General features: G+C 41.6%; 1 long non-coding RNA gene across 1 annotated transcript in view; it reads left to right on the forward strand.

Annotated features, from left to right (window-relative positions):
* The window catches only part of LOC138756487 (uncharacterized), an 88,602-nt gene that overhangs the window by 3,830 nt on the left and 68,584 nt on the right, over positions 1-16,188 (forward strand). The window contains exon 3 of the long non-coding RNA XR_011353095.1: positions 1,808-1,969. This is a non-coding gene — a long non-coding RNA (uncharacterized lncRNA). The remainder of the gene's footprint in view (positions 1-1,807; positions 1,970-16,188) is intronic.

Consider the following 16,188-nt stretch of genomic DNA (forward strand, 5'->3'; position numbering starts at 1 on the left):
AAACGGTCAACCAGTTTACCTATCTCGGCTGCACCATTTCATCAGATGCAAGGATCGACAATGAGATAGACAACAGACTCGCCAAGGCAAATAGCGCCTTTGGAAGACTACACAAAAGAGTCTGGAAAAACAACCAACTGAAAAACCTCACAAAGATAAGCGTATACAGAGCCGTTGTCATACCCACACTCCTGTTCGGCTCCGAATCATGGGTCCTCTACCGGCACCACCTACGGCTCCTAGAACGCTTCCACCAGCGTTGTCTCCGCTCCATCCTCAACATCCATTGGAGCGCTCACACCCCTAACGTCGAGGTACTCGAGATGGCAGAGGTCGACAGCATCGAGTCCACGCTGCTGAAGATCCAGCTGCGCTGGATGGGTCACGTCTCCAGAATGGAGGACCATCGCCTTCCCAAGATCGTATTATATGGCGAGCTCTCCACTGGCCACCGTGACAGAGGTGCACCAAAGAAAAGGTACAAGGACTGCCTAAAGAAATCTCTTGGTGCCTGCCACATTGACCACCGCCAGTGGGCTGATAACGCCTCAAACCGTGCATCTTGGCGCCTCACAGTTTGGCGGGCAGCAGCCTCCTTTGAAGAAGACCGCAGAGCCCACCTCACTGACAAAAGGCAAAGGAGGAAAAACCCAACACCCAACCCCAACCAACCAATTTTCCCTTGCAACCGCTGCAATCGTGTCTGCCTGTCCCGCATCGGACTGGTCAGCCACAAACGAGCCTGCAGCTGACGTGGACTTTTTACCCCCTCCATAAATCTTCGTCCGCGAAGCCAAGCCAAAGAAAGACATCAACAAAAATATACTAAGGCACAAGACGAGATGAACACCCATCAGCTTCTGCAATGTTTGTTTGCAAAACTTAGTAGAATAATGTTCAATGTTATGGCCTCAGGGTTGATGTGGTGATCAGTGCAAGGCTATGACTGAGCCAGTGACCACAATTCAAATCCGGCACTATGTAGGGAGTTTGTCCATCACCCCATGTCTGCATGGGTATTCCCTGGGTGCACTGGTTTCCTCCCACCCTCCAAAACACCCAAGGAGTTGTAGGTTAATTGGGTAGCATAGGCTCATGCGCCAGAAGGGCCTGTTGCCGTGCTGTGCATCTAAGACAGTTACAACAGGCATTGGAAGAATACAAAGAGATAATACTTCAGGGAACATGAATGATTTATGTATCTTTGTGTTTCACTTGGAGTTTTAGATCTCTGAATTTCCACAAAGAGAGAGAGAGAGAGAGAGAGAGAGAGAGAGAGAGAGAGAGAGAGAGAGTACATGCTATGCTGATCATACCATCCGTCTGCTCTTTCAAGCAGGCATTTAAGTTCCCATGGTACTTTCTTGGAAGAGGGCATTGCACCCAAATGTTATGATGCTAGAACAGACATTTTATTGTTTCTGAGAATTTTCTGTGCATAAAATGGCTGACACATTTATATTACCACAATGCACTACACTTCAAAATTATTCATTAGCAATAAATTGCTTAATGATGCCCTGAGGCCATGAAAGGCGTTGTATAAATTTTTGAATTTCACTTAAATTAAAGTCCATTTTGTCACATGAGTGAACCTATTGAAAAAAAGTTTGTGTGATGGTATCATGAATGCATTTGGTACAGGTCATGTTCAGTATGGCCCTTACTTGCTTTCGCTTTATATAATGTTGGCTATTTTTAAAACAATCATATATTTTTAACTATTGTTAAATGTGTGGCATCAGGGAACAATCAGTGCAGGAGATCCATTCTAACATACTACTTAAACTTTTTGTGTGCATGGCAGTGCTGTTGTCCTGGTAACAGAAGGATGAAGTGTTTTGCATGTCACATTGAAGAGGAACAACCCACAGGGACCATGAGAGCACCTGCCAGGTCATTCTGCTTAAGAGTCTGGTCACATTACTCCACATGGGATTAAAGAGCAATGCGAAATATCTTGCCCCATGTGAGTCAAGAAACCAGAAACATTGAAACATGGATTCTAGTGCAGGCCTGATTTTGGAGATAGGAATATTTGGTATTTTTCAGAAGCTTTTGACAACATTACCATAAAATAAAATAAATGACTTATTGTATTTAGGATATGCAGTAAGAGCCTTAAAATCTGGATTGCTCAGGTATTGGGTCATTCTGGATTTTCCGGATTCTCGGGCTGCACATGGGTGGTGCTTACACAATGTGTGCACACATGCAAAAGCTGAGAGTTATTGAGAAGTCCAGATCCTCTGGATTTCAGGTGACAGTTTTTGAGAAGTCCAGATTCTCGGGTGGTCTGGATTTCTGACATCTGGATTTTTGGACTTTTTTTTGTAGTTTTAAATCACGCAAGTAGATCAAACTATTTTTAAATTGTTTCTATTTTGTTGAACCTCTTTATTGTGTTTAAATTTTTTAACCTGGTATTTGCTAGTCTCTTCACGTCAATGTCAGGTTTACTGTGCACTCTGCCTTGTCTTGCTGTAATAGCTGTAACAGAGTGTGTACCCATTCAACCGTACAGTGATAGAGTTAAACAGGAAAGCCTGCAGACACTGGGATTGTAGTGCACACAGCAAAGTGCTGGAGAAACTCATCAGGTTACACGGCATCTATAGGAAGTAAAGGGTAACCAGCTCTTCGTCAAGGTATGCATGACCTGCTGAGTTCATCCTGCACTTAATGTGCATTGTACTGAGATGTGTGTGTTGTGTGGTGATATGTAATTACACCACTAGGTCACCAGGGGTCATCCCGGTGACCTTGTCTACAAAGCAGTCCAGAGCTACAATCTAGCCTTCCAGGTTCGTCTTGCAGAGAGACATTTGTAGTGTACATTTTAGTTTATTAAAGCTGTCTTATACTCGCACTGCTCATGTGGTTATTGTCAGTACAAGATGTTAGGCCAAGGAACATGCAGTTACGGACTCACAGGCCAAGCAACTTGGACAAAGTGGAGTTCCTCTTTCCAGACGAGCACAAATTACAGAGAGCAGCAGAAGATATCCCTCACAGTGAATACGACAAGATCACTGGGCTGGGATTGAGACCAAACAAAATCACCCATCTGGTATCAAATAATGCTGTTTTAATGACAGCAAAGAAGGTTAAAAAAAAGAGAGGGGGTCCAATTTGGTAAGGGAAAAACATTTTGGGTCGTGATAATGACCACTCTCTTTTCAATTATTTGATTGTTTTGCAGTTCTGTTGAAATTCATTTTGCCCTTCATGGTGAACTTAGCATATTGTCAACATTCCCAAATGTGTCTTTTGACAATGAGAGAGATCCAATTAAAACGACAGCAGGAAAGGAACTTGTGTTTTCAAGTACATGTACTATTTGCCTGATGAAAGGGAGAAGAGAGTATGACCAGAGTCTGAAGTCCTTTAATATGTTAGCAGCTTTCCTGAGACACCAGTAAGTAGAGAGGAAGTCAATGGTGGCAAGTTGGTTTGCATGATAGTTTGAACTGTGTTAACAACTGTCTGGACTTTCTGAAGACATAGGAGAGACTGCTGGAATTTGGACGAACTCAGTGGGTCAAGCAACATTAGTGGGAGAAAAAGAATGGGTGATGTTTAGAGCCAAGACTTTTTAATCGAGACATTGACAATTCCACTGAGTTCCTCCAGCGGTTTGGGTTTAGTTGACTCTACTTTCTTGTGGTCTTGGACAGAGCAGTTTATTTGTCTTCATTTTCTTGAGGTCTTGAGGTTTTTATGGTGCATCTGCACTAGTTGGCAAGAGATCAAAAGAGACATTGAAGGGACATCCAATATATTCTCAAGAAAGTGGCGATGAGATTTTAAAAAAATATCAGCTATGATCCTTTTGAAAAGGACTGCAAACAAGGAGCTGAATGGCCTACTCTGTTTTTACTTGCATGCAGTATATAATGAATGGCATGCAAATTAACTTTTCGCATGAGGCTACTTGTTAGAGGAGATGCTGCTTGACCCATTGGAAATACTCCCCGTTGTTCAAGAGTTTGTGATGCCCAACTAAGTATTGAGACAGAAGAGAGAGTTGATGGTTGGAGGTAACAGTGGATCCTGATAATGGAGAAACACTCAATGACATAGTCCATATGCCTTGATGTTGCAATGCACTACTATACATTATTGTCCATGACACCACTAGATTTGAATGAAACACCTTATGGAAATTGGGGATCAGGGCTTCGCACAGCCTAGAATGATCTGAATTGGCTTGAAAGTAACTGATCTATTAAGGAGGATATCATCTTTGTTTATAGACCTGTTAATTTAATACTCTTCTGAGGATTTTACATATTTCTGTGGAAAGTTGTTTCACAATCCAATTTGGAACTGTTTCAGAATGTAAAATAAACTACACTCCGACAGACGCTATTGTGGCAGGTACTGAATTCAAGTATCTTGGATTAAATGTGACCGGTGGAATTTTTAATGGACAATATCAACCCCAAGTGGTAATTGATCACCAGGATTGATATTAGGCAGTAATATTCTAAAGTAAATTCATCGCTATCTACTTCTTTCGTAATGGACTGGGAATCTACTTTAATCTTGACCGTGATAATGATGAATTATAAAGACACTATGATTACAAATCTGCCAAGAAGAATGGGGGGGGTTGAATTGTTTTTATTGTGAAATGTCTTTGGTATGGTATATAAGGTTGGAGTTGTGAGATGTGCGCTATTCTGAACTGCTTATTAACATCACAGCTTCTCTATATATTTATTTCATACACACCTATATTCATCTGAATTATAAAAAAATTATGAAGATGTTTATCACTGTATTTATGATGTTAGTTCCCCATTTAAATTATTATCCAACATTTGAAACATCTTACATTGCAAAATTGGTATCAACAATAAACATACATTCCTCAGGCTATTTTCAGGGCCTATCTCTCATGTCCAAATATGCCTAAAAGGTTTTTGCCCTAAATTTAGCATTGGGTCATTTCTCAGGTTATCTGAAATTGGGCTGAGCTTCAAATTATATTTTATTGATCTTAGAATGCAATCATTGTGAGAAAGTTTGGCACTAAATGCCCAATTTCTTAACCCATTGGACTTCACTACCAACAAACTCAGTGTCCTGGTTTTCCAGGACTGGTTTTATATCCAACAACCAGCTGGTTCATACTAGAGTTTGTACTGTATTTTACCCATGGACCCAGTCCAGAGTATATATTATGAAAGGTTAAAAATGGCCAAACCTCAAAGGGTTTATTGTCTTTTTGAAAAGCGCAGTAGGCCATCTTCTCATATTAATGCGTCAGGTATACCCAGAATGCCGTTGAGTAGGAATCTGACTCTGTGTCACTGAAGGAAGGATGACGTAACCATCTAACCATATAACCATATAACCACTTACAGCACAGAACAAGCCAGTTAGGGCCTATTAGTCCATGCCGTAGCAAATCTCCACCCTCCTAGTCCCACTGACCAGCACCCGGTCCATACCCCTCTAGTCCCCTCCTATTTTCCTATTTTCAAATCCCAATAGTATGCAGGAAGAGAATCTAGAAGTGGTGGTTCACCATTTGCCTGTCCTTTCTTTTGGATTTGGGCCTCAGTAGTGCTGGTGAGTTGCTGCCTTTGGGATGGTGAACCCAGCACTACTTTGCACCATTGGTGGAAAGCGTGTCTGTTTAGGTTGGTAATTTGGGTTCAAATTTAAGGCAGTGACCCCACCCCCACAACCCCACTCTCTAGAAATTGGATAACGATGTGACTACTTCCACCATCCCAATTTATCTGCACATGTGTTTCTGTCACTGTTTCTAAATAATTGTGCTCTTCAGAGCAACAATGATTGCTTTTTTTTTAAAATTTTTTATTTTTCACACCATAAATCACAATAGCCATGATATACACTTTTTCTTTTCCACACATTTACAGTGACTTTTTCTCCCTCCCCCCTCCCTCCTCCCAAGCCACCCCCCCATCCCCCCCCCTCTCATCCATTTTAGTTATACAATCTAGGTTGCATTAATTCAGTTAGACAATGTTGTCATTCAACAAAAATACACCAGAAATTCTACTGAGTCCATTCTTTTCTTTTCTTCTCCTTCCATCAACTTAGGTAATGTTTGTTCCCGGTAGGTTTTCGCTATTGTATTTAATGTAAGGCTCCCATACTTGTTCGAATATTTCAATATTATTTCTTAAACTATATGTTATTTTTTCTAATGGAATACATTTATTCATTTCTATATACCATTGTTGTATTTTCAAATTATCTTCCAATTTCCAGGTTGACATAATACATTTTTTTGCTACAGCTAGGGCTATCTTAACAAATCTTTTTTGTGCATCCTCCAAGTCAATTCCAAATTCTTTATTTTTTATGTTACTTAGGAGAAAGATCTCTGGATTCTTTGGTATATTGTTTTCTGTTATTTTATTTAATATCTGATTGAGATCATCCCAAAATTTTTCTACTCTCTCACATGTCCAGATTGCATGAATTGTTGTTCCCCTTTCTTTTTTACATCGAAAACATCTATCAGATACTGTTGGGTCCCATTTATTTAACTTTTGCGGTGTAATGTATAGTCTGTGTAACCAATTATATTGTATCATACGCAGCCTCGTATTTATTGTATTTCTCATCGTTCCAGAGCATAACTTCTCCCATGTTTCCTTTTTTATCTTTATATTTAAATCTTGTTCCCATTTTTGTTTAGTTTTACCATTTGTTTCCTCATTTTCCTTTTCTTGCAGTTTAATATACATATTTTTTATAAATCTTTTGATTAACATTGTATCTGTAATCACATATTCAAGGTTACTTCCCTCTGGTAAACTCAAGTTGCTTCCTAATTTATCTTTCAAGTAGGATCTCAGTTGGTAATATGCCAGCGCTGTATCTCCCGTTATATTGTACTTATCTCTCATTTGTTCAAAGGATAAGAATCTACTTCCTGAAAAACAATTTTCTATTCTTTTAATCCCTTTTTTTTCCCATTTTCTAAAGGCAAGGTTGTCTATTGTAAAAGGGAGTAGCTTATTTTGCGTCAATATTAGTTTTGGTATTTGGTAATTTATTTTATTTCTTTCTACATGAATCTTCTTCCATATATTGAGGAGATGGTGTAATACTGGAGAAGTTCTATGTTGTACCAATTTTTCGTCCCATTTATATAATATGTGTTCAGGTATCTTTTCCCCTATTTTATCTAATTCTAGTCTCGTCCAGTCTGGTTTTTCCCTTGTTTGATAAAAATCTGATAGGTACCTTAATTGTGCGGCTCTATAATAATTTTTGAAGTTTGGCAATTGTAAGCCTCCTTGTTTATACCATTCTGTTAATTTGTCTAGTGCTATCCTCGGTTTCCCCCCTCTCCATAAAAATCTCCTTATTATTTTCTTTAACTCTTTGAAGAATTTTTCTGTCAGTTGTATTGGCAATGCCTGAAATAAGTATAGTATCCTTGGAAAAATGTTCATTTTAATACAGTTTATCCTTCCTATCAGTGTTAGTGGTAGCTCTTTCCAATGCTCTAAATCGTCCTGTAATTTTTTCATTAGTGGATTGTAATTGAGTTTATATAATTGGCCTAGATTTTTGTTTATTTGCACACCTAGGTATCTTATTGCCTGCGTTTGCCATCTGAATGGGGATTCCTCCTTAAATTTTGAGAAATCCGCGTTATTCATAGGCATTGCTTCACTTTTATTTACGTTTATCTTGTATCCCGACACTTCTCCATATTCCTTCAATTTCTTATATAGTTCTTTTATTGATAGTTCTGGTTCTGTTAAGTACACTATCACATCATCCGCAAACAGACTGATTTTATATTCCCTGTCTTTTATTTTTATTCCTTTTATATTATTATCTCTTCTTATCGATTCTGCTAGTGGTTCTATAGCTAGCGCAAACAATAATGGTGATAGTGGGCATCCCTGCCGCGTTGACCTGCTTAAGTTAAATTGCTTTGATACATGTCCATTTACTGTCACTTTCGCTAACGGTCCCTTATATAATGCTTTAATCCAATTAATATACTTCTCCGGTAAACTGAATTTTTGCAATACTTTGAACAAGTAATTCCATTCTACTCTGTCGAAGGCCTTCTCTGCGTCTAAAGCAACTGCTACTGCCGGTGCTTTATTTTCAACAATGATTGCTTGATGATGAGACATTAAACCAGGCCCCTGTCTGTTTATTCTCATGGTTCAAGTGGGCATTAAAAGTCTCATCATAGCACTGGCATTCTGACTGGCAACTCTCCCATCATTCACACACCAAGTACAGAAGTGATTGTTCATTTTGTTCAGCTTTCAGTGTTATTATAGTGTGCAATAGGACTGGTGTCTTTAGCTACATAACAAAAATCAGTGCCCTTTACAACTATTTTTTTCTATCTCAACTACTCTAAGATGTTTTCCAGTGAAGGGGATGAAGTACCATAGTAAGTCTTCCCTCAAGGATTGCGAATCCCAGGTTCAATAAAAAATTAAAAGCAATCCTGTTTCTCATGTTAACCAGAAAAATACAATTGAAGGGCCTTAGCAGGAAGACCTTCCAATCAATTATTTAACTTTACATGGTAGATTACCATTCTTGCGTTGTTCAACAGTAAAATGTCTTTTTTTGGAATGGAAACATTTGTTTCTGCACACAATGGGGAGTATGCCAGGTTTCAAAGTACATGTTGTCTTTATCATCTATGGGTTTTTATTGGAAAGTGCTTGCTCTTTTCCTCTTTTTATCCCACTAGTGGACAATTATGAAAGACAAATGGAATTTCCCACTGTGATCTTACATGCTTGCTTAAAAGTGGGTATGCTTACATTCGCTGGGGCCTGCAATACTTCACGCTGCTGTGTCAAGATGCTTTGATTAACACTGGCAAACCCCTTTTTTTTGCTTTCAGAGCTCAGTTGATTTCTTGTCAATGACTGACCTTTTAGAACCGCTCACACATCCTGTTATGATTTTATTCAGCTGTTGGGGGCGTTCTGATGTCATTTGTGGTGTGATATCTTAGCAGCTAGTGTTTTATGGTGACAGATGAGAGCAGGTGGGAAATGTATTAGAATGATTCTTGTAGAAAGTAACCCTTTCCATCCCATGGAAACACATTTCCCATAGACCTTAGTTTGTATCAACAGTCAAGACCATGCAGACAGGAACTTTGGCTGTGTAGTGTCCCTCTTTAATGCATTATAATGAATTCAAGCAAAAAATTACCACTCAGCATTTCAAAGGAGGGAAACACACGGGCTCCTAAGACCCACACCCAATACATGCATTAAGACCTTTCACAGTTGCATTGAGAGGCCCAACACAGTTCACGGTCCCTGTTGGAAGATTCGGCCTGAGTTGCACTACGTCACATTGAATTTTTCAACCACGTTATCAAAATGGTTCCTTTTTCTTTAAATCGTTCTTGTTTCAAAATGGAGTACACAATTCCATTTCTGACAATTAGTCCAGCTCTCGATTACCAATGATTCCTCCATTAACTGGGCTCTCCTCAGCCTCTGATCCTCCATCCACAGGCTGGAATATCCCCAATATCCAAATGTTCATCCACCATCTCTCACTTCCCAGAAGTCTGCCCTGACTTTTCCAACACTTAGCTTCTTCTATGGCCTCCTCACCATGCCAGCTCCATTGAAGGCAGACCAGGCCTGAGGTCAGAACCTCACAGTTCAAGCACTGAGAATAAATCCGCACCACTCGATGCCAAAAGACGAGGCTGCTAAAATATATAACCCTTTGCTTTGGGGTGGTATGGTTAGCGCAATGCTATGATAGTGCCAGCGACCCAGGTTTGCATCCGGCATTGTCCGAAAGGTGTTTATACATACCCCATGTCTGCGTGGGTTTCCACCAACTACAGTTTCCTCCCACCCTTCAGAAACATACAGGAATTGTTGGTTAATTTTTATATTTGAGGGAACAGGGCTTGTGGGCTGAAAGGGCCTGTTACCATGCTGTATGTCCAAATTTAAAATCTATATATAAATAACTTTATTCTGTGTGTGTGTGTGTGTGTGCGTGTGTGTGTGCGTGTGTGCGCGCGTGTGTGCGTGCGTGCGTGTGTGTGTGCGTGCGTGTGTGTGTGTGTGCGTGCGTGTGTGTGTGTGTGTGTGTGTGCGCGTGCGTGTGTGCGTGTGTGCGTGCGTGCGTGTGTGTGTGTGCGTGTGTGCGCGCGTGTGTGCGTGCGTGCGCGTGTGCGTGTGTGTGCGCGTGTGCGCGTGTGTGCGTGTGTGCGCGTGTGCGTGTGCGTGTGCGTGTGTGCGTGTGTGCGTGTGTGCGTGTGTGCGTGTGTGCGCGTGTGCGCGTGTGTGTGTGCGCGTGCGCGCGTGTGTGCGCGCGTGTGTGTGTGCGTGTGTGCGTGCGTGTGCGCGTGCGTGTGCGCGTGTGTGCGCGCGTGTGTGCGCGCGTGTGTGCGCGCGTGTGTGCGCGCGTGTGTGCGTGCGTGTGTGCGTGCTTGTGTGTGTGTGTGTGTGTGTGTGTGTGTGTGTGTGTGTGTGTGTGTGTGTGTGTGTGTGTGTGTGTGTTCTTGTTATCAAATGTCCCAAGGTAGAGAACAGGACCACGGAAATGTCATCTGCCATGGACCTATTGTTATGAAAGTGATGGTCAAGGCTGGCTGGGAGGCTGAGTTAATGTGGACCACTACCAAACAGCAAAACCACTTTATAATGATGAATGTCCAAGCCACTGGGTGATAACCAACTAAGCCCATTGTCTTGCTTTTCATTGTTACTTGGATATTCATTGTCTTCTTAAAGCAGCCTATCGAGGTAAAGGTTAAAGATGGCAGCTGGTTTGTGCAGGTTCTCAGGACACTCCTTCCAGACCAGATGCTTTTCATGGGTTCACTCTCTGGAAGGCTGACCTGGTGTCTCTGACAGTGACCTTGGGGGTACAGATGATGGCACACCAACCTTCTGTTCAAAATGAGCATGGAATGCATTGACTCATCATGGAGAAATACATTGTTACCTACGACTCCTCCCAACTTTATTTTGTAGCTCAGGTTGGCATGTTGACCTTGCCACAGTCAAGGATGTCTGAAATATTTATCTGATGGCCTGGTCCTGCCTTTCAATGTCTTTGATGGATTTTTAGAGATCATACCTGGTTTTCTTGATATACTTCTGAAATGTGGTCGTAATGGTAATGTGGGAAAATACGTTAAGGAACAATCTTCTTTGAACCGCCCTTCCCAAAAAGAAATTAAAAAGAGACCACATAAATTGTAAAATGATTCCGTTGTGTGAGAGCACATAAAATATGTACTCTATTCTCTAATCTGAAAAAAAATCTAAGTTAACACTTTCTTAGACTGGCACTTTATATGTTGATAGGTGTCATTCTCTGCTTGTTAGTGTCTGTTGCAGACTTAGGAACAAGATTGAAGTTCTGTCATTTTTTTTCTGCACACCTCACCATACCTGTCAGCAGCAAATAGATGTTCATTTCTCCTACGTTACTCGCTGATAATAAAACAATTTGCCAATCACAATGTACACTGCAGAGATTAGATTTGGATTTATTTCCACGTCTGAATCCTATGTTAACGTGGGGTTATTGCACCGCTGAGATTTTATTTTGTATCCTACATTGAACATGGTAACAGTGCAAATAAGGCCTGTGTTCATGGGTTTACTGATGAATACTTGGTAGGAAATTATGCCTTGCCGTTATAAGTATTCCCAATGGAAGAGGTTGACAATTTTAGTTTTTCAATTTATTTTTCATAAATTCCCCTCAGGCTCTGTTTCAATGATCATCCCCTGAACACTGAGTATTCCAGATCAGCCTTTGTCCAAACATGGAATAAAACAGGTGACCTCCCGAGGCAGGGTGAGAATGGCTCCTCTGGCATCAAAACACCATTTGACCAAGTGGACATGAGGAGCCCTGGTAAAATTGATCAATAAGTTTCAAGAGAAAACTCTTCACTGGCTGGAGTCAAACCTGAGGCAAAGGAAAATTGGTGGTGATTGTTGAAGATGAATCACCTCGGTCCAGGATGTTGCTGCAGGACAGTGTTCAAGACCCAACTATCTTTTAGGCTTCTCCAACAATGCTTATGTCAAAAGCAAAAGTGGATGTGATTGTTTGTGATTGCATTGTGGTCAGCTCCATTTCAAACTCTGCAGAACCTGAAGAAACCAATATCAGCATGGAACAAGGCTCTGGCATGGTTGGTTCAGTCAAAGGTTATTGTGGTGAGATGTAATTACACCACTAGGTCACCAGGGGTTATCCCAGTGACCTTGTCTATAAACCAGTTCAGAGCTACAGTCTAGCCTTCCAGATCCAACTTGCAGAGAAACAAGACCACTTAGTGTACATATCAGTTTATTAAAGCTGTCCTATACTCACACTGCTGGTGTGGTTATTGTCAGTACAGTTATCCCAACAAGAAAGTCCAGATATCTACCCTTGACATTCAACACAATACCATCACTGAGACCTAGGCCATCAACATCCTGTGGGTCATTATTGACAAGAAATTCAACTGGATCAGCCACAGAGGCATTACAGCCACAAGACTAGGTCAGTGACTAGGTATCTTGCAACAAATGATGAATCATCTTAAACTCCAAAGTGTTTCTACCATTTACAAACAAAAGATTGGAGTGTGGTGAGATTCCCTCCACTTGGAATCTTCTTTCTTTGGCTTGGCTTCGCGGATGAAGATTTATGGAGGGGTATGTCCGTGTCTGCTGCAGGCTCGTTGGTGACTGACAAGTCCGATGTGGGACAGGTTAGGCACGGTTGCAGCAGTTGCAAGGGAAAATTGGTTGGTTGGGGTTGGGTGTTGGGTTTTTCCTCTGTCTTTTGTCAGTGAGGTGGACTCTGCGGTCTTCTTCAAAGGAGGTTGCTGCCCGCCGAACTGTGAGGCGCCAAGATGCACGGCTGGAGGCGATATCAGCCCACTGGCGGTGGTCAATGTGGCAGGCACCAAGAGATTTCTTTAGGCAGTCCTTGGAATAGTACAGTTTCAAAAACACTCATCAAGCACATCTATCTGGATAAAAATAATCCATGATTGGAATTGATCCATTATCCGAGGTATTCATTCCTTTTACCAATGGGGAACCATGTGAATGGTATCATTTGTAGCATTTACAAATGCACCAGTTATTCAGCAAGATTATTTTGACAGTACCTTCCAAACACAACCTCTGCCAGCAAGGACATGAGAACACCAACAAAAGCAAGTCGATAAGAATATAAGAAATAAAAACAGAAGTAGCCCATTCAGCCCACCATTCAAAAAAATAATCAGGGCAATCTTTTTCCATCAGTATCATATCCTGACTGTGGTGGTACACCACCAGCCTACTGCAGGGGGCAACCTCTGTACCTGCAGAAGTCTAAGGGGACAGAACAACACCTGACTGGCTGCCAATCAGTCAGCATGAATGGATCAAGTCCCACCCGGTCGGGTGTCAATCACCCTCCAGGATATAAGCCTGTGCCGGCCTCACTCGGCCTCACTCGGAGTTGCTGCAGCCACAGCCAGCCTGGCTCTGTAGAGGTTTTTGTAGATTAAAGCCTGTTGTTCAGTCTTTACCTTGTGTGTGTCTGATTCTGTCGAACAGCGCACCACACTGACCTAACCCAATATCCCTCAATATTCAAAAGTCTTTCATCCTTTCACTTGAATATACTAAGTAACTAGTTCATCTTGAACAGGGAACTCTTAATGGAGAGTTTACTTTGCACCTCTATTCTTATTTTGAGACAGCGACCTTTGGTTCCAGATACTCATCCAAGGAAAAATTATCCTGAGATCTACATTGAATTTTATATGCTTCAAATAATAAATATTGTGGCCATATGCATGACCTATGTCACTGTCCCTTTAAGAAACTCAGAAGAGATTGAGGGCATGAGCACTAATGTGAATGTCACCATGTCACAAAAGATCCAGGAGCAGATGTCTCAGGAAGCAACCAGCACCCTTGACATAATTTTAAAGTGAACACATTAGCTAGTCTGATTTATGTGAATAGTAAGCGTGTTAAAGTGAATTAAACGTCCATGAAAGCCGCAGATGGATGCGAGCACAGGGAAAAATTCTGCCTCTTGGTGCACTCTTTGTGCCCTATATTTAACTCCCCCAGTGGCACATACATGTTGTGTATTTTAGTCTGCTAGCATATACAATGAATATAGGTCAGATGGTAACATTTGGTGAAGGCAGACACTTACGAAATGTGTCAGGAGCACTTGTATGGCTGCCAGAGATGTCTGTGATCCCAACAAACTCAAAACAATCCAGGAATGTATTATTGAAGAAGATGTACTCATGCATACTGCATAGAAAAGGATCAAAATACTGTGTGCACATTTTCAATCTCCTTTCATTTGTTTTATCTCTGTGTTATAAATGTATCATTAATATGTTTTAACATCTTCAATAGAATTTTTCCAATATCATCCAAAGTTCAAATGACCAAGTTTAATTGGTTGCAGTAAACTTCCATTTTGGAAGGAGCTGGCTGCCCAGTAATATTTCCTGGAAAGGCACATTCACACCAGGAGGTGACCAAGGCCAAAGCTGGCTGTGGCTCACCCTCTCCAAACCAGCGGGCCAACCTCTGGCATGCACTGTCAATACAGCCACATGGTAACTGGCACCCATAGATGTGTGTCCTGGCACAAAGTGACTAATTTCTGGTAATAATAGAGAAATTATTTTAAAAAGTCAAAGAATCCTTCCAGCAGCGATCATCTGCCCAAGTGCTCCGAAAGGATCTGAACCATACTTTATAAGCACCTATGTTCAGATCAAGAAGTTGTTGACTTGTTTGGTCTTAGTTCAGAGTTCAGGAAGAGTTCACAAATTGACTTCAACGTCCTTTGCCTGGCCATTGGGAGGACCAATGCTGTACTCCAAAGCAGAAGATGTGACCTGTGTCAGTATATCAATGTCATTACGAAAGGATCTCAGGCAATGAGGGCCATGAAACCACAGTCTTCTATTGACACACCTGAAACTCAACGTTCCCAGCTATGGTAATCCAGAAGTCTATTACCCAAAAGCAATATGGCAGTACCTTCACAAGAAAGACTGTTGTTCAAGACTATGGATCACCATCATCTTCTCAAGGGACTTTGGGGGTAAGAAGTAATTTTATCATTTTTTAATTAAGAAAAATGATTTACAACACAGTAGAAGCTGATTCCGATCATTTAAACCCATGCCACCCAATTACAGTACACCCAAATTAACCTACAACCCCCCATATGTTATTGAAGGGTAGGAGGAAACTGGAGCCTCTGGGGGGGAGCCCATGCAGACATGGGGAGAACGCACAAACTCCTACCAGTTAATGTGGGATTCAAACCCAAGTCATTGTTACTGAAATCAGGGTTCAAATCTCGTGCTGTCTGTAAGGTGTTTGTGCATTGTCTCTGGGTCTGCGTGGATTTTCCCGCAGGCTCCAGTTTCCTCCCACCCTTCAGAACATTCTGCGGTTGTAGGTTAATGGGGTGTCATTGGGTGGCACGGGCACTTGGGCTGAGAGGGCTTGTTAGTGTGCAGTATGTCTAAATTTAAAAATAGTGTCGTGCTAACCGTGTCTTGAGTACATGACTTTCCTTACATGGTGAGCACATTGCCTCTATCATGGCAAAACCTGCTTGTAGGCACCTTTCTGTGTTATAGCTCCATGTATGTTTTGCACTGTGGACCGGACGGAGAAAGCTGTTTGTCGGGTACAATCAGATGACAAATAAACTTGAACTTTCATCAAGGACTGATGAGAAGCTGCTGCTGGCCTCATTTGATTTTACAAAGTAAGATCCTTTCAAGAGGAAATAGATACAAAGCAAAGGTAAATGCTCTGTGTGCAGTTAAAGGAGGCTGAATCTAAAGTGAACTTTCCCCATTAAAGTGTCTTCTTCCAATATCTTTCATTTTTCTTTGGCTTGGCTTCGCGGACGAAGATTTATGGAGGGGGTAAATGTCCACGTCAGCTGCAGGCTCGTTGGTGGCTGACAAGTCCGATGCGGGACAGGCAGACACGGTTGCAGCGGTTGCAGGGGAAAATTGGTGGGTTTGGGTTGGGTTTTTCCTCCTTTGCCTTTTGTTAGTGAGGTGGGCTCTGCGGTCTTCTTCAAAGGAGGTTGCTGCCCGCCGAACTGTGAGGCGCCAAGATGCATGGTTTGAGGCGAGATCAGCCCACTGGCGGGGGTCAATGT

This window comes from Narcine bancroftii, chromosome 3 (assembly GCF_036971445.1).
Source record: "Narcine bancroftii isolate sNarBan1 chromosome 3, sNarBan1.hap1, whole genome shotgun sequence".
NCBI classification, from domain to species: domain Eukaryota; kingdom Metazoa; phylum Chordata; class Chondrichthyes; order Torpediniformes; family Narcinidae; genus Narcine; species Narcine bancroftii.